Raw genomic sequence first — 23,720 nt, forward strand, 5'->3', positions numbered from 1 at the left:
TCACTCATTTCAACCTTGGTGTTCAGCAATCTTCAACAGTTGTTGTTTAGTACATAATTCTAACAGTTCCTCTGATGGAAAGCAAATAAACTTGTCTACGTAAGACACCATAGTCAGAAGTAAATACTAAAAAAGAATCTCGCTCTTCCCCTCTGCTGAGCACACCAGACCACTACAAGATAAATTATATTCACACTGGGCACCACAGAGATATATATGGAGCTTCCCCAAAACCTACAATAACTCAACCCTAGTCTTCGTGCGGATTTGCAGTGGGTAATTACGCACTGTAGCCCGCTGGCAAGGAAATAAACCACCCAGCACACTGGCAGATTGCCCCAAGCCACAGATGTGCCCCCGAGACAACTGCTCAGTCCACAGACACCACACAAAAATAACAAACATTAACCATGCCCAACATATTCCAAAGTGAAACACGTCACTAAGCCTAACATGGGAAAAAGGCTATAGCTCCGGGTAGTAAGTGTCACTACCCTACCCAAATCTCCCACTGAGGTACACAGCCGATTGTACTCACCTCAGACCAATGTCCCAACAGCAAGTAGAGCAAGTCTCCAGCCTGGGCAGGGGCCTGGAAACTAACCAATATACTCTCTCCAACGCAGCACACAACAAACTATCCACCGCAGTGGCAAGTTTACCAAACAAACAAAGGCAACCAAAACTGGGCACCAAACATTACAACTCAAACAAACCACCTACAGAGTTTTCAAACAACTCTCCCAAACACAATACCTTCAAGATCCCGGACGAGCTCCCACATTTCACGAACCGGCTCAAAGTTTAACTAAAAAAGGGAGACGACGAATAACAAAATATATTTTTTAACTAAAGTAAACTAAATACAATTAACAATGGTGTGTGTGTAATCAGTAGTGTTAGTGAGTGGTTGCGTGCATAAATGTGATAATGAGGGGTGTTGAACGGTGCCAACGCAAACAAACAAAATCTATTAGTGTGTCTGCATGGAGAGAGTCTCCTCAATGAATGGGGAAGAGGTGTATATATCCTGGGACACACCCGGGCCCAGGTGTGTCCCATGTCGCTGACGCCCCTCCCAGCTCCGCCCGCCGACATCCTAATAAGGAAAACAAGAGCAAAGAGAAAGAATACGGCAGACAGAATGGGAGGGTCATCACAGTAGTGTCTAGATTCTGAAATACCATTTTTCACGTTAATTTATTCAACATTACAAATATTACAATTATCTCAAAAGTACGATTTTCGATATTACACATATTGTTTTAAACAAAATACTCTACAAGTATATCGCTTTTCACACCTCAGTCTATGTCCCCTTATTGTGAGCTTCAAACATCACCAAGTATACAAACACTCTCTTTTAAAGGCTTTAGGACATTCTCATTTAACATGTATATTTAATTGTTTCAGAATTGTTTTAGCTTAGCTCTTGAGCAGAGCATATGGTGCTTGCCTGTTGCCAGTGTATTGTTTCATTGAGTATACTTGTTGGCAAACCAAGACATTATACTAGTTTTATTCTATAGTAATTCCTGGAACGTATTACTGTACCGCAGTCAATGTGGCCTTTTACTTTGGGATCATAGTTTGTTCAATTATACAAATGTACAACTGTCATTGTACATGACCAGAAGCACTGCAGCATTTAGAGCTAACCAGAGAATATGAACTGTATTTTCAGGAAAAACAACACAGATGTTACTTGAAAGGGATTGTGTCACTTTTTTAGCATGCCTGACAAGTGTTATGAACATTGCTGTAATCAGGCGGCAAACCTTGTGCAGGATACAAAAATGCAAGCATGCTAATTTTCGATGTAGATCCTGTTGGACTTGGGCAAGTGTGATATGACTTGAGAACATTGGCATCGAGAGGAAGCAAGGCAACAAGCCTCCACAAACTTGTCCCTTTTAATGCATTTGTCTTTCTGCCTTACTGGCTCAAATCAAACAGTCATCCTCCGTGTCTCTAAACAATTGGTTGGAGCCTATGCACCCTTTCCACAAAGTTCTGCCCTCAGGACGTCTTCTCTGGATGCCTCGATAGCTGCGAAAGTGCCTATCTATAAATTGAGTAAATTGGCAAAGCTGGGAGATAAGATCAACAATGCCTTTAAATCGCTCAGTTGAAAAATCAAGAGCCTTGAGCTGAAACACAACAACGAAAATCTACTTTGAAGCTAAAGTCTAACACCGGATGAGACTGAAAGGCTAATGCTGTGAAGACATTACACTTGTGCACAATTACATTTGGTTAACCAGATATCAACTAGCATGCTCTTTAGAGCTGAGATATTGCTATTTTCGATAATGCTGGAAAATATGATTATCAATTATTTGTTTTGATTCGAAGTATGACAGTGTTGTATGAGGCTTCTTTTGTGCACTGTATAACATTCATTCAAGAGACCACTCAGTCAGACAGTTCCTTGTTGGTATTGGCAATCATGAGTCCCCTTGTCTCCTAAGAAGTCCCCCTGATAGGCCAGCAGAGACAAACTGGACTCCATTTCCGGCTGGCGTTAATTAAGGCGGTGCTATTGTCAAACGCACGCTCTTCGGCAATTTTTTACTGTGTAAAGCCAGCGCTTTACTATTTTTCCAACCCTGGCACTTTACCTGTCTTATATCAGCTCACTTGTGCTGAGGTGGGAGAGGTGGAAATATTTGAGGTGTGTCCTTAAAAACGTGTGCCAATTTCATGCAGCACTACTAGTGATATTTAAGACTCTTAGCAGTACCGCAATTGCGTTTGGCATCGATTTTCATCGACAGTAGCGTAATCAGTAGCATATAACCAATGTTTTATGAATATATCAAGAGTAGCATTTGACAGGAGTGTGAAGGTGAACAGAAAGGCACTGGAGCAACGAACCCCCCATGCTGTCTCTGTCTGGCCGGTTTCCCTCTCTCCACTGAGATTCTTTGCCTCTAATCCTATTGCAGGGGCTGAGTTACTGGCTTACTGGTGCTCTTCCATGCCGTCCCTAGGAGGGGTGCGTCACTTGAGTGGGTTGAGTCACTGACGTGATCTTCCTGTCTGGGTTGGCGCCCCTCCTTGGGTTGTGCTGTGGSGGAGATCTTTGTGGGCTATACTCGGCCTTGTCTCAGGATGATAAGTTGGTGGTTGAAGATATCCCTCTAGAGGTGTGGGGGCTGTGCTTTGGCAAAGTGGGTGGGGTTATATCCTGCCTGTTTGGCCCTGTCCGGGGGTATCATCGGATGGGGCCACAGTGTCTCCTGACCCCTTCTGTCTCAGCCTCCAGTATTTATGCTGCAGTCGTTTATGTGTTGGGAGGCTAGGGTCAGTCTGTTATATCTGGAGTATTTCTCCTGTCTTATCCGGTGTCCTGTGTGAATTTAAGAATGCTCTCTCTAATTCTCTCTTTCTTTCTTTCTCTCGGAGGACCTGAGCCCTAGGACCATGCCTCAGGACTACCTGGCCTGATGACTCCTTGCTGTCCCCAGTACACCTGGCCGTGCTGCTTCTCCAGTTTCAACTGTTCTGCCTGCGGCTATGGAACCCTGACCTGTTCACCGGACGTGCTACCTGTCCCACACCTTTTTTTCAACTCTCTAGAGACAGCAGGAGCGGTAGAGATACTCTCAATGATCGGTTATGAAAAGACAACTGACATTTACTCCTGAGGTGCTGACCTGTTACACCCTCGACAACTACTGTGATTATTATTATTTGACCATGATGGTAATTTATGAACATTTTAACATCTTGGCCATGTTCTGTTATAATCTCCACCCGGCACAGCCAGAAGAGGACTGGCCACCCCTCATAGCCTGGTTCCTCTCTAGGTTTTGGCCTTTCTAGGGAATTTTTCCTAGCCACCGTGATTCTACACCTGCATTGCTTGCTGTTTGGGGTTTTAGGCTGGGTTTCTGTATAGCTGATTTAAGAAGGGCTATATAAATACATTTGATTTGATTTTTGTCCATGCAGCTTCTGGGAAAAGTTTGGACTCATTATGCCCACTGTGCATTCGGAAAGTATACAGACCCCTTCCCTTTTCCCACATTTTGTTACGTTATAGCCTTATTCTCAAATGGATTAAAATAATGTTTTTCCTCATCAATCTACACACAATGACCCATAATTAAAAAGTGAGAAGAGAAATGTTTGCACATTTATTTAAAATAAAAACTGAAATACCTTATTTACATAAGTATTCAGACCCTTTGCTTTGAGACTTGAAATTGAGCTCAGGTACACCCTGTTCCCATTGATTATCATTCAGATGTTTCTAAAACTTAATTGGAGTCCACATGTGGTAAATTCAATTGATTGGACATGATTTGGAAAGGCATACACATATGTACAGTGGCTTGCGAAGGTATTCACCCCCTAGATTTTTGGGGGGTTTGTATCATTTGATTTACACAATATGCCTTCCATTTTGAAGATGCAAAACATTTTTTGCAAACAAGAAATAAGACCAAAAAAAATTAAAACTTGAGAGTGCATGAGTATTCACCCCCCCCAAACTCCAAAGTCAATACTTTGTTGAGCCACCTTTTGCAGCAATTACAGCTGCAAGGATCTTGGGGTATGTCCATATAAGCTTGGCACATCTAGCCACTGGAGTTTTTTGCCCATTCTTCAAGGCAAAACTGCTCCAGGTCCTTCAAGTTGGATGGGTACAGCTGGTGTACAGATTCTGAATCAGACTCTTACCATAGATTCTGAATTGGATTAAGGTCTGGGCTTTGACTAGGCCATTCCAAGACATTTAATTGTTTCCCCTTAAACAACTCAAGTGTTGTTTTAGCAGTATGCTTAGGGTCATTGTCCTGTTGGAAGGTGAACCTCCGTCCCAGTCTCAAATCTCTAGAAGACTGAAACAGGTTTCCCCCAAGAATTTCTCTGTATTTAGCACCATCCATCATTCCTTCAATTCTGACCAGTTTCCCAGTCCCTGTCGATGAAAAACATCCCCACAGCATGATTCTGCTGCCACCACCATGCTTCACTGTGGATGTGGTTCTTGGGGTGATGATAGTTGTTGGGTTTGCGCCAGACAGCATTTTCCTTGATGGCCATAAAGCTCATTTTTTGTCTCATCTGACCAGAGTACCTTCTTCCATATGTTTGGGGAGTCTCCCACATGCKTTTTGGCGAACACAAAACGTGTTTGCTTATTTTTTTCGTTAATTAAGCAATGGCTTTTTTCTTCTGTAAAGCCCAGCACTGTGTACGGCTTAAAGTGGTCCTACGGACAGATACACCAATCTCCGCTGTCGAGCTTTGCAGCTCCTTCAGGGTTATCTCTGGATAATGCCCTCCTTGCCTGGTCCGTGAGTTTTGGTGAGCGGCCCTCTCTTGGCAGGTCTGTTGTGGTGCCATATTCTTTAAATTTTTTAATAATGGATTTAATGGTGCTCCGTTGGATGTTCAAAGTTTCTGATATTTTTTTATAACCCAACTCTGATCTGTACTTATCCACAACTTTGTCCCTGACCTGTTTGGAGAGCCCCGTGGTCTTCATGGTGCCGCTTGCTTGGTGGTGCCCCTTGCTTAGTGGTGTTGCAGACTCTGGGGCCTTTCAGAACAGGTGTGTATATATACTGAGATCATGTGACAGATCATGTGACACTTAGATTGCACAAAGGTGGACTTTATTTAACTAATTATGTGACTTATGAAGGTAATTGGTTACACCAGTTCTTATTTAGGGGATTCATAGCAAAGGGGGTGAATACATATGCACGCATCACTTTTCCGTTTTCATTTTTTTCATTTCACTTCACCAATTTGGAATATTTTGTGTATGTCCAATAAATTTTAATTACAAGTTGTAATGCAACAAAATAGGACATATGTCACGTCCTGACCATAGTTCTTATGTGTGTTGCTTGTTTTAGTGTTGGTCAGGACGTGAGCTGGGTGGGCATTCTATGTTGTGTGTCTAGTTTGTCTGTTTCTGTGTTCAGCCTAATATGGTTCTCAATCAGAGGCAGCTGTCAATCGTTGTCCCTGATTGAGAATCATATATAGGTGGCTTGTTTTGTGTTGGGGATTGTGGGTGGTTGTCTTCTGTCTTTGTGTTCGGCACCAGATAGGACTGTTTTCGGTTTTCACATTTATTGTTTTGTTGTTTGTAGTGTTCACATATTCTTTATTAAATTATGTTGAACACTGGCCGCGCTGCGTTTTGGTCCTCTACTTCATCCCAGGAAGAAAACCATTACAACATACGCCAAGGGGGTGAATACTTTTTCAAGGCACTGTATATAAGGCCCCACAGTTGACAGTGCATATCAGAACAAAAACCAAGCCATGAGGTTGAAGGAATTGTCCATAGAGCTCCAAGACAGGATTGTGTCGAAGTGCAGATCTAGAGAACGGTACCCAAAAAATTATTCAGCAATGAAGGTCCCCATGAACACAGTGGCCTCCATCATTCTTAAATGGAAAAAGTTTGGAACAACCAATATTCTTCCTAGAGCTAGCCACCAAACTGAGCAATCGGGGGAGAAGGGCCTTGGCAAGGGAGGTGACCAAGAAGTCGATGGTCACTCTGACAGAGTTTCTATGTGGAGATGGGAGAACCTTCCAGAAGGACAACCATCTCTGCAGCACTCCACCAATCAGGCCTTTATGGTAGAGTGGCCAGACGGAAGCCACTCCTCAGTAAAAGGCACATGACAGCCCACTTGGAGTTTGTCAAAAGGCACCTAAAGGACTCTCAGACCATGAGAAACAAGATGATCTGGTCTGATGAAACCAAGATTGAACTATTTGACCTGAATGCCAAGCATCATGTCTGGAGGAAACCTGGCACCATCCCTACGATGAAGCATGGTGGTGGTAGCATGTTTTTCAGCATCAGGGACTGGGAGACTAGTCGGGATTGAGGGAAAGATAAGCAGAGCAAAGTACAGAGAGATCATTGATGAAACCCTGCTCCAGAATGCTCAGGACCTCAGACTAGGGCAAAGGTTCACCTTCCAACAGGACAACGACCCTAAGCACACAGCCAAGACAACGCAGGAGTGAATGTCCTTGCGTGGCCCAGCCAGAGCCCAGACTTGAACCCGATCAAACATCTCTGGAGAGGTCTGAAAATAGCTGTGCAGCAGCGCTCCCCATCCAACCTGGCAGAGCTTGAGATGATCTGCAGAGAAGAATGGAAGAAATTCTCCAAATACAGGTATGCCAAGCTTGTAGTATCTTACCCAAGAAGACTCAAGGCTGTAATCGCTGCCAAAAGTGAGTCAACAAAGTACTGAGTAAAGGGTCTGAATATTATGTAAATGTGATATTTCCTTTTTWAATTTTTTTTATACATTTGCGAAAATGCCTTTGTCAGTATGGGGTATTGTTTGTAGATTCATGAGGGGGAAAACGATTTAATCAATTTTAAAATAAGGCTGTAACTTAACAAAATGTGACTTTAGGAAGTCTTTAGGAAGATCAAGTTATTAAATTATACTACTTATTTTTTTTCCTTTCTCGTTTTGTAAAAAAATTGCATCTTTCGCTTTCATTTGTTGGACCTAACTGTCAAATTGCAGTAATTCCGATCTCTGTCCTTGGTACAGAATCAACTTGTACCCTAGAATATTTGCCTATTCGTTTGTTTACCTTTCACGTGGCAAAGTCACTAATAGGCCATATCAACGGCAATGGAAGGCTAATCGTATTATAACGTTAGGTCAATGTCTGTCACGACTTCCGCCGAAGTCGGTCCCTCTCCTTGTTTGGGCGGCGTTCGGCGGTCGACGTCCCCGGCCTTCTAGCCATCTCCGATCCACTTTTCATTTTCCATTTGGTTTGTCTTTGTTTTACACACCTGGTTTCAATTCCCCAATTACATGTATATTATTTAACCCTCTGTTTTCCCCATGGTTTTTGTGCGTGATTGTTTTATGTAAGTTCGGTCCGTTATTGTGGGCTCGGTATTACGACATGTTAATGGAATATTTGAGTAAAGTTACTTGTGTTACTCATCTCTGCTCTCCTGCGCCTGACTCCTCTGCACCAGCTACACCCAGACCACTACAATATCCAATTTTTGTTTTTTTTGTTTTAACCTTTATTTAACTAGGCAAGTCAGTTAAGAACAAATTCTTATTTACAATGACGGCCTACAACAGTGGGTTAACTGCTTTGTTCAGGGGCAGAACGACAGATTTTTACCTTGTCAGCTCTGGGATTCGATCCAGCAACCTTTTGGTTACTGGCCCAACGGTCTAACCACAAGGCTTTTTTTACCTTTATTTAACCAGGAAGGGATAATTCAGATTTGAAATACATTTTTCAAGAGCGTCCTGTCCAGGATAGGCAGCACCAAGTCATTACACAATTACAGAGAGACAACATGAAAAACTACAAGTAATCAAGTAAAAACCATAGACATCCCCACAGGAGTATAACGAAGCTTTACCATTGCATTAGGTTTGTTTAAATAGAGCACGCTATATTTTGGTAATGAAAAGAGTAATTGCAGGTGGTGAAACGCCCCATTCACAATAGCTAGAACTTGCTTGCCATGTATTAAGGCGGCTAATCTGCCTTGGAACAGGTCACTAAATATATGTAATCTAGCCCCTAACCAGAGATTCAGCCGGTCCTCTAACAATATCTGAATGCAGATCCTTCCAGGCATTCAATTAAAAGCAGCTGATGATTTGAAGAGTGTTGTCTGTTGGTCTCATGAGTAAACCAAAAGAAACAGAAAACAGGCCCAAGGGTTGATGGTGTTACAACTGATTAATAACACTGCAATGAGCCTCTCCAACACACCTGCCCTTCCCTGCCTGGCTGCTGACTCAATAGTAATCTAGTCTGTCTCTGCCCTAAGGCTCCTCTCATGACCGATGATCGTTATATAACAGACTCTTTCTCAGTGACCATTCTGGGTCCCTGTCTTGATTTTATTCAAGGAATCAACACAGGAAAAAAACTATTGCTGGTCTCCTAGACATTGTCTGAATTTTATGCAAGGTAAATGTGGCAAATTCTCGGAATGAAGCTCGGAATACATTAGCATAATGGTCTTTATGAAAAACTCTTTCTGGACCCCCAAAAAATGTTTTACCAAGTGCAGCACTGTATTGCTGTTGTGCACTGTAACGTTGTAAGCACCGAAATCTCTGCAACTTACACGCTTCACATTTGTACTATGCATATAATGAAGTTAGGTTTGACTGTGTTACCCTTTAACAATATCACCTGAGCTCTGTAAAGGCACAATTCCTGTGCAACATTAGCGCCACTGTTTGTCTTACTCATAGAGTTATATACTCAGCGTAGGTATTGATGGACTGTAGGCCGTGAAGCTGGTTTGATTACCACTGGTGCAAACTTCAGCACGTTGCCATTCTGGAAAGCCAATTTCAGCGTGCTGTGGATGATTAGTATTTTACTGCAGCGAGTTCGTCATTAACTATGATCCATTCCTCAGTTCCTCTCCAGCATGGAAAACACAGGCCTTAGCTGTCACAGAAGAGATGCATCTAGATGTGTGTGTGTGTAATTATGTATGTGCTGCATCCATGTCCATCCCTCAGCCTATACTGCATGTAAGGGGATTTTACCTGGTGCCTCATAGCAGAGTATGTATCAAGGTAGTTGTTAATGTCATTATATGTTGCAGTGCGCACCTTGTCTTGCACTCTGCGCGCATACGTTCATGAATCTAAATCAATTTCCGCTCCCCGGAATCTGTTGCATGATCAAAATAAACATAGTAATATTCATTTTGCTGCAAGTAATATTTGAAAAACAGCACTGTACTATACAGTAGCCATTCATCACTGAAGTGTAATTAGGCTATTAGCTTGGCTTAGCTTTCCTGGCTGGTACACACCCTAGAGCTCAGAGCATGCGGGGCATCGCAATGGATTATGCGTCAAACGTGGACAAAATTCACCATTAACTGGCATGAATTGGCAAATAAATGGATATATGAAAAAGCACCTATGAAAGGCTCTGATCCATGGAATGACCACATGCTCCTAACAAACCCTGTGAGTATTTCAATGATAATTTAGCCAGGAGGTAGCCATCAATCATCTATTACACTATGGATTAGCTATCACATCTGGCACAACTGATTGACACAATTATATTTCCAGTTATGTAGACACGACACACCCATTACACTGAGCAACATTTACAATCACGACCTTCTCTTGACTTGATCCAACAGCAGCTTGCCCTACATAACTGTATGATACAGTACGTTTGTGTAAGTATCACATTAGACATGCAGACATATAGCAGTGTAATGGAAATAATTATAATTATTCTATAATTATATCAATGTTTTCTTTCGTATTGAAAAGCAATCGTTGATCTCCTTTTTCCCTCATATAAAATGCTTGTCAATCACCCCACTTTGTTTAAAGTCTGTGCCTTCCTTCTGTCTGTGACATTCATTGGAGTGAAAAGTCCTTTGCGTCTTTTGGAGACGAGGACCAGGTTGGAAAATGTTCCACAGCCTGTTCTGCTGTGTGAGTTAGTGTTAGTTGACCTTCACAATGTAACTACTACCACAAATATATGAAACGGCTATATCGGAAGGAGACTTTCGCCATGCTGATTTGGTAGCTTCAATTTCATAAACTCAGGTAACCTTTAGAGAACTGTTCTCACCCCTACAGTATCTGCACTTGAAACTAATATTTTGTGATTTCTAATGTGCTTTACCTTATCAAGTACAGTACTCTACTACACACAACCTTGTTTGGTTCTTGGGAATGTTTCACCTTTATCTTTGTAATTCCGTTTTTCCAGGTTTCACTTTATCTTCCATGTTCTCCTGGGATAATACATACTTCAGTTAGTCTACTCTTCCTTTATCTTACTCCGGTACAGAAACAATAGTAGTTTATTTTTGCCCTTGTCCTGAGTCTGTCAGGGGAAACCTTAAAACCTTGTTCCAACTTCCTGATCTCAAATCCAGTATTGACTTTTCCTCACCTCCTTATCTTCAATCAATCACTCCTTCATTGCCCTCTCTGAGATAGACATCCGCTGGCGGAATATCTCTTCCATCTCTTCGGCTTCCATTTTCAGATCTCGATTTTTCACTCTGTCTCTGTTTCTCTCCATCGGACTCATTCCCAGTTTCCCAGGGGTAGAATGAATGACCTACCTGGTGAGATATCGAAAGGTCTGCTGAGTTCAATCTCTGTGTCACTGAAGGACACCTTTAAAACAACTATTGGCTTTCCAAAGTTGTCTGATATTCTCAACATTCCCGAAGAACAAAGTTGAACATGATGGTCAAGGTATTTTACTCACCACAGACAAATCCTTAAAATGTGTTCGTATAAACAAATCAGCTAGTAATTCAGGAAATTGGCCTCCATTCGGAAGGATGTCGGCCTCAACAACTGTGTTTACGCTACAGTATTTTGTTGGAATCTATTTGCTGCTTTCACTCCATACCATCCACCGACTTGGCAGAAACTCTCTGAAACTCATGCAGACTACTGTGGAAATCAATGTGGTTAAAACTAAACAAGGCTAACTCTAAATTGAGGGATTGAGAAGGGATTGATTGATTTATGGATCAATTCATTGGCATAGAACCTGATGGAGTATGCCAGAGACAATATGCCTGCTACTAGAGACAGATAGTTTAGAGTTAAGTATTTTTTTCCATAAGTACAACTGGGACTCTAACCCATGTTCCTCTGGTTTTTCCCAAGCAGACATGTTCTCCACAAGAGTTAACTCCCTTGGGGAAGCTGGTAATGCACTTATACAGGATGTCTATATTATTAATCCCTCTTTCTGTTACTCACTCATATCTTCCCACAAGTCACATGTCCTGATAGCCTCATGCCACTTTCGACACCAATATAGCAAATCCAGGGAAAACCAGATAGGGACTCAAGCCCAGTCATTCTGGGTCTGAGTCAAGGACACTAATCATAAACTCAAGAAAGTGAATTCCATTGGTGGATATTGGAGCACACCTATAATGGAGTGATTGTATTCTTTAGCTATAGCTTATGCTATAGCTATGCTTCAACAACACTATACGGGAACATATTTATGTCTTGTGACCAACAATTTAGTCAAATTTCCTAAACAAAATAATTTGATAAATTATACGGTCCTTTTGAACTTTGGTCCTTGCTCTGACTCAGTGGGTGAAGTATTCGGCTTACTCCCCACTGACTGTGGTTCAATTTCTGAATCATCATTGTATCATTGTCTGACGCCGAGTACCTAAAAGCAGTCTTCCCTAAAATGAGATCAAAATGGAGAATAGCCGCTCTGTCACAGAAGTAGCAGAGGAGAAACGTGTCTGAGTGAGTGAGAGATGTGACCTGATCAGACCGGATTTTCAGACCTAAAGCGTGCTGCTGTCCATGTTACTTTGTGAGAAAACGGTGCTGAATTTCTATGCATGCTCGACGCTGTCCATGGTGCTGAACTGACTAGTGATACAGCGCTTCTGGACCCTGAAATCATGTTTTTTTACCGGTGTGGTATACTTTCTTAATCAATACTAACTTAACCCTCCTGCTCTGTTCCGGTTGAATTGGACCGATTTACAAGTTTTCTTTAATCTGATTGTCATGAAGTTCCATGACTTTGTCCACACAGGGCATCTGATCACACAAAGCACATTTTGATGATTTTCATTACATTTTGGGTGTTTTATTTAACTTTTGTACACCTGTGGTGTTCCTGGTCAAAAATGACCGGTCATTAGAAATGAGTGGGTGAGACTACAATTAGTGTATAAAATTGAGTTCAGGCCCATTCATCAGATGGACACACTTCCTCTCCCAAACCCTCACATGCATGTGTTTGAGCACACACCTCACTCCCCTTCTTGGCTTCCATGGCAACCCCCATAGGAACTTTGCCCCAATAGAATCTTTCCCCCACGGGAACCACACCCGTTGGCATTCTCACAAACAACCACAACATTGTTTCAATAATATATAGAACTTTTCTTGCAGCTCTGGTATATAAAAGCTTTTTTGAGGCCTTGCTCACAATTCATTCTGTGGCAGCACAATGACCAAACGATATACTGTATGTGAGGCCCTTGATCATAACTGTGATCATGACACTGATGAGGAGGAGAGAGTCCTTGTTAAACTTTGACACAAAGTAGTCTGTGATAAATAGCACAATATGTTTCCTCTGAGTATTTGTTATAGTCAAAATAATCCATACATTACGCTTTTTTTAACTTAAAAAACGAGTTGTATGAGCTCAGGTCAATGAGGCCTACAGGCCATAAATAGCAAATAGAAGTTAAAAACTTGTAATGTTCACAAGAACTTAAGTTGATAAAAATATGTAACACAACGTTAGGTGATAAAATATGTATTATTATGGATTTATAATCAGCTATAATGAGTTGGTCATTTTGGAGCGGGAACACAGAATTAATTAACATGAAACGAACACAACAGGGAGGGTAAATATATTAGGCTATATTACATTTACAATCTACATGTGTCAGAAAGGACACACATTCCGACCACATATTTTAGCTCCTTTCTGAAACAACGCCATCATATGGCTCTTTGAAAATATAGCGGTTTGCGTGTAGAAGATTTCCTCAAATTAATCCTATAATTGCGCACGTTCAAATAATCCTATAAAATCTCAAACATGTAAATTGAGCACAGTAATCCACTCCCTGCTGTGGGTTGGTTAAAGTAGACGCTTCATCAAAGCGCTCGCATCATCATCATAAATGGTGTGCTATTTTATTTGCTATTTAAGGAGTCCTCTGTTTTGTGATCAAGACTTCACTGTCAATACAACGTAATCTTTGACAGCAGMCAATACACTGTCTCTTAAAGCAAAACACCACGCTCGATGGCATGATTTGAATTTCCGATTTGTAATCCCATAAACGCAGTACCATTTTGACAATAGAAGTCGGAGGTGTAAAGAGTTTGTTGGCCGGCTGCGGCATGTAGCTGTGGAGTGAATTTGCCTGGCTATCCAGACTCTTAGCTCGGGCCAAACGGTACGCCACGCCCACGGACCTTAGTTTCTTCTCCGCGAACTACAGAGCAGCGGAATGTAGTGTGAGTCGTCAGGTTAGCACCAGACACTACCGACTGAACTTCTAGGTCTTCGCTCAAAGGATGTATACCTGACACGGATATTCTTGCCTCAACAAGGCTACTAACGATCGAAGTCGGGGCTCGGATATGATGGACTCGGCAGATTATTTTACAATCACTGCCACTATTTAGAATGTCCGTTGTGTTCTGCAGAAAACATTGGGAAACAGGGCTCTTCCGTCTGGGTCGGCTCATTTGAAGCTAAAAAGTAAGAAATGTCAGACTTGGAAATCGCACGCACAGATGCTACTCATTTGTGTGATAATATATGTGGGAACTAATTGCAACGCAACTGCCCTCCGCGGTGAAAGTGAGTGTTCTTTGCGCACCAAGTCCAGAAATCTTGGCTGAATGTGCTGCTTCTTCACTCTGTTACTGGGGAAGCAGACCAGCAGCAAATCGATGCATTTATTGTTAAAATCTTKTCGGGCCATTTACCTCGTGGCATAGCCTACTGGAGATTGACATATAACGGAGAGGCAACATCAGTCTCAGGAATAGAGGTAACCCATCTATCATCATGATTTCATTGTTTTCTCATATGCAAGATTTTCAATTCGGACGAAACATAGTAAGAAAAAAGTGATCATTGTTTCTACAGAGGTACGAGTATTGTCATATTGTCACTGTTACGTTATAGTGGAGTTCCGTGTGTAATTGGATTTTTCATTGTAGGCTATTACGAGGTGTGGATCAGGTGTGGTTTGTTTGACTTGGTGGGGGTCTACAACAGAATGCTGCGTAATGGTCTATGGATAGGCAATTGCACCATTCGTTGGGAGAAAGGTGACTACTCTAGTCTCGTTTGATTGTCTCACGACATAAACAACCACAGGAAATGTAGATATGGTCATTATCAAGTTTGTTCCCCCGTCCAGATATTTACCACTAACATTATTTCATCCGATCATCATCCTCTGTCTTGATTTGTGACAAGTAACTGCATGCACTCTTACAGCACACCAAACTGCTTGGCGACTTTGTGAAATGTGCTTCTTACGTTCCGTTAGAGCCATTGCATTTTCTAAATCGATTCGATTGTGTGTCAAGTACACTGTGGCCAATGGAGATGGTAGTCTACAATGTGAAAAAAGTGTTAATTATGAAGAATGCATCGGAAATTATTTTAAAACAACGTCGACTGAACGGAACCGAGCCTACGTGTTTATTTGTGTTGATCCATTTCAAAAAGACAGAAAAAGGGGCGAGACCGTGTCTGAAAAAAAATCGATCTCCAATCACGTTGCAATTCCACAAGGCTTATACGGCATTTATGTTGGGACACTCATGTTCCCCACAACGTCAAGTCTATTGCACCCTGGGAGGAGGAAGTTTAAGACATGCCTCTGCGTATGAGTAATGTGATGAGTAATGTGATGAGCAGTAACACAATTTCGTCTGGTCTACCCTTTTTTATCTTGTATTGCACCGTGGTGGACCTATGTTTCTTCAATAATTCAAAATGACTTTTAATCATTCGCCTCCCTTGGCATTACATAACACAGGGCCACTTCTAATGAATATGTTCCACCTGAGCTACTTGGCTGTTAGCCTAATGCACGTCGTTGAGCTTGTGCAATTCAGCTTTTGGCCGCCGCCCGAGGTCTCTCCTCTTCATTGCCCACTCATGGCAGTGCATTTTTTTTCTCCACTGATGCAGCACCTAGCTGTATGTCCTGTCTACCGTAAATCCAGCGAGGAGTGTTCTGAATGTCAAGCTGCAGTGCCTGATAATGTCTTATTTTGTACTGCAGGTAGGGGGCCACGGAGCACCAGATGAAGCTTGCAGCTCCCTCCTCACATGAGCTGAAGTCAGTTATGCTTCACATGACAATGTTCTTATATCTATGGGAACAAAGTTAATATGCTACTAAACAATCCAGGTCAGATAACACATGCATGTTTGCCTGGTTAGATACATGTAACTGCCAAAATAATGGAAACACTTGAGTAAATGAAGGATACAAAGTATGTTGAAAGCAGGTGGTTCCACAGAGGTGTACGGCCCTGCTACACCACAACCATCGGGCATCCGGCATTTCCATCAGGAATTGAGGGAATGCTTCCTTTGAAATCAATCAAAGCTGCTGTACTGCCCATGTTGCGCTCGCGTTGCAGCGTCCAAGCTCAAGAATGGCCAAGGTTCAATTCTCGATGGCTGACGCGCCAGTTCATTCTATCATTCCTTAAAGAAATAAGGAGAAATAAAGTTGATTATTGTATGGCCTCGAGTATACACCACTGGTTATTTTACTAAGATTTATGAAGTCAAGCTACATGGACTATGTTCACAATGTAAACAAAATCAACTTGTGTCATTAGAAGATAATTTAGTACAACCATTAGCAACAATTGAATTAATACTTGCGAAAAACTGGACAAAAGCTATTGCACCTATACATAATGGAACAGTACAGTAGGGGAAATAGAATATAGACGCTCTTTGCTTCTGCTCCTCTTCTCTCTCAAAACAACGCATTCTGTGTAGCAGGTAGAACGTCACATTGTCCTGACGCTGATGGCAAAGCAACGCAATGCGTATAGTGGAGCTGAGGTGTTAGGGGCATGCATAAACATGCAGGGCAGGCCATTATTTCAGCGACCATGGCTATACCCCCATAGGATGACAAGGCCCACATCCACAGGGTACGTGTGGTCACTGAATGGTTTGATGAGCATGAAAACGATGTAAGCCATATACCATGGTCATCTGAGTCGCCAGATCTCAACCCAGTTGAACACTTATTGAGTTCTCAAGGTTCAAGTTTTATTAGTCATATGTACTGCATGGTATACACTGTCGAATGAAATGCTAACTTGCAGGTTACTTCTCAATGCAACAACAATAAGAAATAAGGAAAGATAGGAAAACATATTAGCATAAGTATAATACAGGAAGCCACAATTTGCAGTCCAAAATGTACATGTGTTTTGGGGAAGGGGGTTTCGGGGCGCAGGTTTTTAGCAATCAATATAAGTCTGGTAGCAGCAGTTGTATGTGTAGCATTAGTGATGGAGGAAAACAATTGATTCAGTAAAATATCGGGATATTATTTTGGACGAATATCGTATTGTTTTGACAATATCGCAATATTATTGTTCCGCTCGTTGTCTGTACCTTCACTGAACCACAGCTTGTTCTCCATCTTCTTTTTAAATAAGGAGCCAGTATGTTTTCAGCACTTTTATTTCCAGGACTGATCAAAACTCGTTATGTCGTGGCTCTCTCTTGTCCCTCTGCGGCAGACATATGGTGAGAAATATGTTTTTAACATGGAATCGCAGTAAAATTACGGTATCGGAATAGTGAAAATCGCAATACATATCGTATCGACACCTAAGTATCGTGATAATCGTATTGTAAGGTCCCTGGCAATTCCCAGCTCTATGTCGCATCTATATATATATATATATATACATGCACACACTACCGTTCAAATGTTTGGGGTCACTTAGACATATCCTTTTATTTTAAAGAAAAGCACATTTTTGCCCATTAAAATAACATCAAATTGATCAGAAATACAGTGTAAACATTGTTCATGTTGTAAATGACTATTGTAGCTAGAAACGGCTGATTTTTTGATGGAATATCTACAGAGGCCAATTATCAGCAACCATCACTCAAATCAAATTTTATTTGTCACATACACATGGTTAGCAGATGTTAATGCGAGTGTAGCGAAATGCTTGTGCTTCTAGTTCCGACAATGCAGTAATAACCAACGAGTAATCTAACCTAACAATTTCACCACAACTACCTTATACACACAAGTGTAAAGGGATGAAGAATATGTACATACAAATATATGAATGAGTGATGGTACAGAACGGCATAGGCAATATAAAGATGGCAAGATACAGTAGATGGTATAGAGTACAGTATATATATATGAGATGAGTAATGTAGGGTGTGTAAACATTATATTAAGTGGCATTGTTTAAAGTGGCTAGTGATACATTTTTTACATACATTTTTCCATTATTAAAGTGGCTGGAGTTGAGTCAGTATGTTGGCAGCAGCCACTCAATGTTAGTGGTGGCTGTTTAACAGTCTGATGGCCTTGAGATAGAAGCTGTTTTTCAGTCTCTCGGTTCCTGCTTTGATGCACCTGTACTGACCTCGCCTTCTGGATGATAGCGGGGTGAACAGGCAGTGGCTCGGGTGGTTGTTGTCCTTGATGATCTTTATGGCCTTCCTGTGACATCGGGTGGTGTAGATGTCCTGGAGGGCAGGTAGTTTAACCCCGGTGATGCGTTGTTCAGACCTCACTACCCTCTGGAGAGCCTTACGGTTGTGGGCGGAGCCGTACCAGGCGGTGATACAGCCCGACAGGATGCTCTCAGTTGTGCATCTGTAAAAGTTGTGAGTGCTTTTGGTGACAAGCCGAATTTCTTCAGCCTCCTGAGGTTGAAGAGGCGCTGCTGCGCCTTCTTCACCACGCTGTCTGTGTGGGTGGACAAATTCAGTTTGTCCGTGATGTGTACGCCGAGGAACTTAAAACTTACTACCCTCTCCACTACTGTCCCGTCGATGTGGATAGGGAGGTGCTCCCTCTGCTGTTACCTGAAGTCCACTATCAACTCCTTTGTTTTGTTGACGTTGAGTGTGAGGTTATTTTCCTGACACCACGCTCCGAGGGCCCTCACCTCCTCCCTGTAGGCCGTCTCGTCATTGTTGGTAATCAAGCCTACCACTGTAGTGTCGTCTGCAAACTTGATGATTGAGTTGGAGGCGTGCATGGCCACGCAGTCGTGGGTGAASAGGGAGTACAGGAGAGGGCTCAGAACGCACCCTTGTGGGGCCCCAGTGTTGAGGATCAGCGGGGTGGAGATGTTGTTACCTACCCTCACCACCTGGGGYCGGCCCGTCAGGAAGTCCAGTACCCACTTGCACAGGGCGGGGTCGAGACACAGGGTCTCGAGCTTGATGACGAGTTTGGAGGGTACTATGGTGTTAAATGCTGAGCTGTAGTCGATGAACAGCATTCTCACATAGGTATACCTCTTGTCCATATGGGTTAGGGCAGTGTGCAGTGTGATTGCGATTGCATTGTCTGTGGACCTATTGGGGCGGTAAGCAAATTGGAGTGGGTCTAGGCTGTCAGGTGGAGTGAAGGTGATATGGTCCTTGACTAGTCTCTCAAAGCACTTCATGATGACGGAAGTGAGTGCTACGGGGCGGTAGTCGTTTATCTCAGTTACCTTAGCTTTCTTGGGACAGGAACAATGGCGGCCCTCTTGAAGCATGCGGGAACAGCAGACTGGGATAAGGATTGATTGAATATGTCCGTAAACACACCAGCCAGCTGCTCTGCGCATGCTCTGAGGACGTGGCTGGGGATGCCGTCTGGGCCTGCAGCCTTGCGAGGGTTAACACGTTTAAATGTTTTACTCACGTCGGCTGCAGTGAAGGAGAGTCCGCAGGTTTTGGTAGCGGGCCGTGTCAGTGGCACTGTATTGTCCTCAAAGCGAGCGAAGAAGTTTTTTAGTCTGTCTGGGAGTAAGACATCCTGGTCCGCGACGGGGCTGGTTTTCTTTTTGTAATCCGTGATTGACTGTAGACTCCTGTGTTCCAATGGCACGTTGTGTTAGCTAATCCAAGTTTATAATTTTAAAAGGCTAATTGATCATTAGAAACCCTTTTGCAATTATGTTAGTACAGCTGAAAACTGTTTTGCTGATTTTAAAGAAGCAATAAAACTTGCTTTCTTTAGACTAGTTGAGTATCTGGAGCATCAGCATTTGTGGGTTTGATTACAGGCTCAAAATGGCCAGAAACAATGAACTTTCTTCTGAAACTCGTCAGTCTATTCTTGTTCTGAGAAATTAAGGCTATTCCATGCGAGAACCTGAAGATCTCGTACAACGCTGTGTACTACTCCCTTCACAGAACAGCTCAAACTGATTCTAACCAGAATAGAAAAAGGAGTGGGAGGCCCCGGTGCACAACTGAGCAGGAGGACAAGTACATTAGAGTGTCTAATTTGAGAAACAGATGCCTCACAAGTCCTCAACTGGCAGCTTCATTAAATAGTACCAGCAAAACACCAATCTCAACGTCAACAGTGAAGAGGCGACTCCGGGATGCTGGCCTTCTAAGCAGAGTTCCTCTGTCTAGTGTCTGTGTTCGTTTGCCCATCTTAATCTTTTCTTTTTATTGGCCAGTCTCAGACATAGCTTTTTCTTTGCAACAGCATCCTGGGGGTTGCCTCTTCATTATTGACGTTGAGACCAGTGTTTTGTGGGTACTATTTAATGAAGCTGCCAGTTGAGGACTTGTGAGGCGTCTGTTTCTATGTGACCCCAAACATTTGAACGGTAGGATATATACAGTGCATTCAGAAAGTATTCAGACCCCTTGACTTTTTCCACATTTTGTTACGTTACAGCCTTATTCTAAAATTGATTACATTTCATTTTTCCTCATCAATCTACACACAATACCCCATAATGACAAAGCCAAAACAGGTTTTTGGACGTTTTGCAAATGTATAAAAAATAAAAAACAAATACCTTAATTATTCAGACCCTTTGCTATGAGTCTCGAAATTGAGCTCAAGTGCACCCTTGAMATGTTTCTACAACTTGATTGGAGTCCACCTGTGGTAAATTCAATCGATTGGACATGATTTGGAAAGGCACACACCTGTCTATATTAGGTCCCACAGTTGACAGTGCATATCAGAGCAAAAACCAAGCCATGAGGTTGAAGGAATTGTCCGTAGAGCTCCGAGACATGATTGTGTCGAGGCACAGATCTGGGGAAGGGTACCAAAACATGGTACCCTTCCCCCCAGGGCCCATCATGGGAGAAGGGCCCTGGTCAGGGAGGTGACCAAGAACTTGATGGTCACTCTGACAGAGCTCCAGAGTTCCTCTGTGGAGATGGGGGAACCATCTCTGCAGCACTCCACCAATCAGTCCTTCATGCTAGAGTGGCCAGACGGAAGCCACTCCTCAGTAAAAGGCACATGATAGCCCACTTGGAGTTTCCCAAAAGGCACTTAAAGACTCTCAGACCATGTGACACAAGATTCTCTGGTCTGATGAAACCAAGATTGAACTCTTTGGCCTAAATGCCAAGCATCAAGTCTGGAGGAAACCTGGCATCATCCATATGGTGAAGCATGGTGGTGGCAGCATCATGCTGTTGAGATGTTTATTAGCGGCAAGGACTGGAAGACTAGTCAGGATCGAGGGAAAGATGAACGGAGCAGAGAGATCCTTGATAAAAACCTGCTCCAGAGCACTCAGGACCTCGATCCTAAGCACACAGCCAAAACAACGCAGGAGTGGCTTCGGGACAAGTCTCTGAATGTCCTTGAACACTTCAGTTTTATATATGTAATATATTTGCAAATATTTCAATTTTTTMGGGGGGGGTTTGTCATTATGGGTATTGTGTGTAGATTGATGATGAAAAAAAACGATTTAAACAATTTCAGAATAAGGCTACAACGTAACAAAATTTTGTAAAAATCAAGGGTTCTGAATACTTTCCGAATGCACTGTGTGTGTGTATATGTGTAATATATATATATATAGACACGGTTGATGTCGGAAGTTTACATACACCTTAGCCAAATACTAAATTTAACCCATGTTTTTCACAATTCCTGACATTTAATCCTAGTAAAAATTCCCTGTCTTAGGTCAGTTAGGATCGACACTTCATTTTAAGAATGTGAAATGTCAGAATAATAGTAGAGAATAAATTATTTCAGCTTTTATTTCTTTCATCACATTCCCAGTGGGTCAGAAGTTTACATACACTCAATTAGTATTTGGTAGCATTGTCTTTTAAATAGTTTAACTTCGGTCAAATGTTTCAGGTAGCCTTCCACAAGCTTCCCACAATAAGTTGGGTGAATTTTGGCCCATTCCTCCTGACAGAGCTGGTGTAACTGAGTCAGATTTGTAGGCCTTGCTCACACACGCTTTTTCAGTTCTGCCCACAAATGTTCTATAGGATTGAAGTCAGGGCTTTGTGATGGCCAATCCAATAGCTTTTTGAACTTTGTTGTCCTTAAGCCTTTTGCCACAACTTTGGAAGTATGTTTGGGGTCATTGTCCATTTGGAAGACCCATTTGTGACCAAGCTTTAACTTCCTGACTGATGTCTTGAGACGTTGCTTCAATATATCCACATAATTTTCCTACCTCATGATGGCATCTATTTTGTGAAGTGCACCAGTCCCTCCTCCTGCAGCGGACCCCACAACATGATGCTGCCACCGTGCTTCACGGTTGGGATGTTGTTCTTCGGCTGCAAACCTCCCCCTTTTTTCTCCAAACATAACGATGGTCTTTATGGCCAAACACTTCTACTTATTTTGCATATTCGTCAGACCAAGCACATTTCTACCAAAAAGTAGATCTTTTGTCCCCATTGCAAGCTTGCAAAACCGGTAGGTCTGGCCTTTTTTATGGCGGTATTTAGGCAGTGCTTCTTCCTTGCTGAGCGCCCGCCTTTCAGGTTATGTCGATATAGGCAACTTGTTTTACTGTTTGATATCGATACTTTGTACTCGTTTCCTCCAGCATGCTTCACAAGATCCTTTGGCTATTGTCTGGATTGCAACTTTCGCCAAAAGTACGTTCATCTCTAGGCAGCAGAACGTGTCTCGAACGGCTGCGTGGTCCCATGCGGTGTTTAATACTTGCGTACTATTGTTTGGTACAGATGAACGTGGTACCGAGGCGTTTGGGAAATTGCTTCCAAAGGTGAAGCCAGACGATTGTGAGAGTCTACAAGTTTTTTCTGAGGTCTTTGGCTGATTTCTTGATTGATTTTCCCAATGATGTCAAGCCAAAGAAGGCCACTGGTTTGAAAGGTAGGCCTTGAAAAATACATCCACAGGTACCAACCTTGCATTAACTCAACATTATGTATCAATTAAGTCGGAGTTGCAAATCAGCGATAGCTTCCTCAAGCCATAGACATCATTTCTCTAGGAATTCTTCCAAGCTGTTTAAAGGCATGTCAACTTTGTGAAATGTAAACTTCTGAACTCACTGGAATTGTGCGATAGTCAGTGAAATAATCCTGTCTGTAAACAATTGTTGGACCAAGATGACCTTGTCATCCACAAAGTAGAATAGTCTAGACTTGACTTGCCCAAACTACTATAGTTTGTTAACAAGGAAATCTGTGTGAGTAGGTTGAAAACAAAGTTTTATGATCCAACCTAAGTGTATGTAAACTTCCGACTTCCACTGTATATATATATATATATATATAATATAGTATATTATATATATATATATGTGTGCGCAGAAGGTCGTGAGGTGGTCAGCTCAGTTCAAGTGTTAGCAGTCCTGGATGGCTTGTAGATTTGAAACTGTTCTCTGATCCTGTTGATATTCAGACCTCAATGCTCCGATACCGTTGCCGATGTGAGGAATGAACAGCTTAGCGGTGTGTTGTGGGGCTCCTTGAATGATGTGAGGCCTTCCTCATGGGCACCGTTTCGATAGATGTCTGGCTGGGTGGGAGCAGCGGATCCCAGTGGTAATTCTGGCGCGGCGCCTGAGACTGTGTTTTACAACCACGCATCAACAAAACACCAAATGATGGGATTTCTGTGGAGAAGGTGTCGAGAATTCCTGGCCAATAGAGTTATCCAGAAGACATGACTTGTGACA

General features: G+C 42.4%; 1 protein-coding gene across 3 annotated transcripts in view; it reads left to right on the forward strand.

Annotated features, from left to right (window-relative positions):
* The first annotated feature begins 13,945 nt into the window (after positions 1-13,945).
* The window catches only part of LOC111960547 (leucine-rich repeat and fibronectin type III domain-containing protein 1-like protein), a 119,847-nt gene continuing 110,072 nt past the window's right edge, over positions 13,946-23,720 (forward strand). Inside the window, exon 1 of one of the 3 annotated variants that reach the window (XM_023982587.2) lies at positions 13,946-14,575. The gene's annotated coding sequence lies outside the window, so the exon portion shown is untranslated. The remainder of the gene's footprint in view (positions 14,576-23,720) is intronic. The other 2 variants (XM_023982584.1, XM_023982585.1) reach the window with 2 other exon arrangements.

The sequence above is a fragment of the Salvelinus sp. IW2-2015 genome, linkage group LG4p (genome assembly GCF_002910315.2).
Source record: "Salvelinus sp. IW2-2015 linkage group LG4p, ASM291031v2, whole genome shotgun sequence".
Lineage (NCBI taxonomy): Eukaryota > Metazoa > Chordata > Actinopteri > Salmoniformes > Salmonidae > Salvelinus > Salvelinus sp. IW2-2015.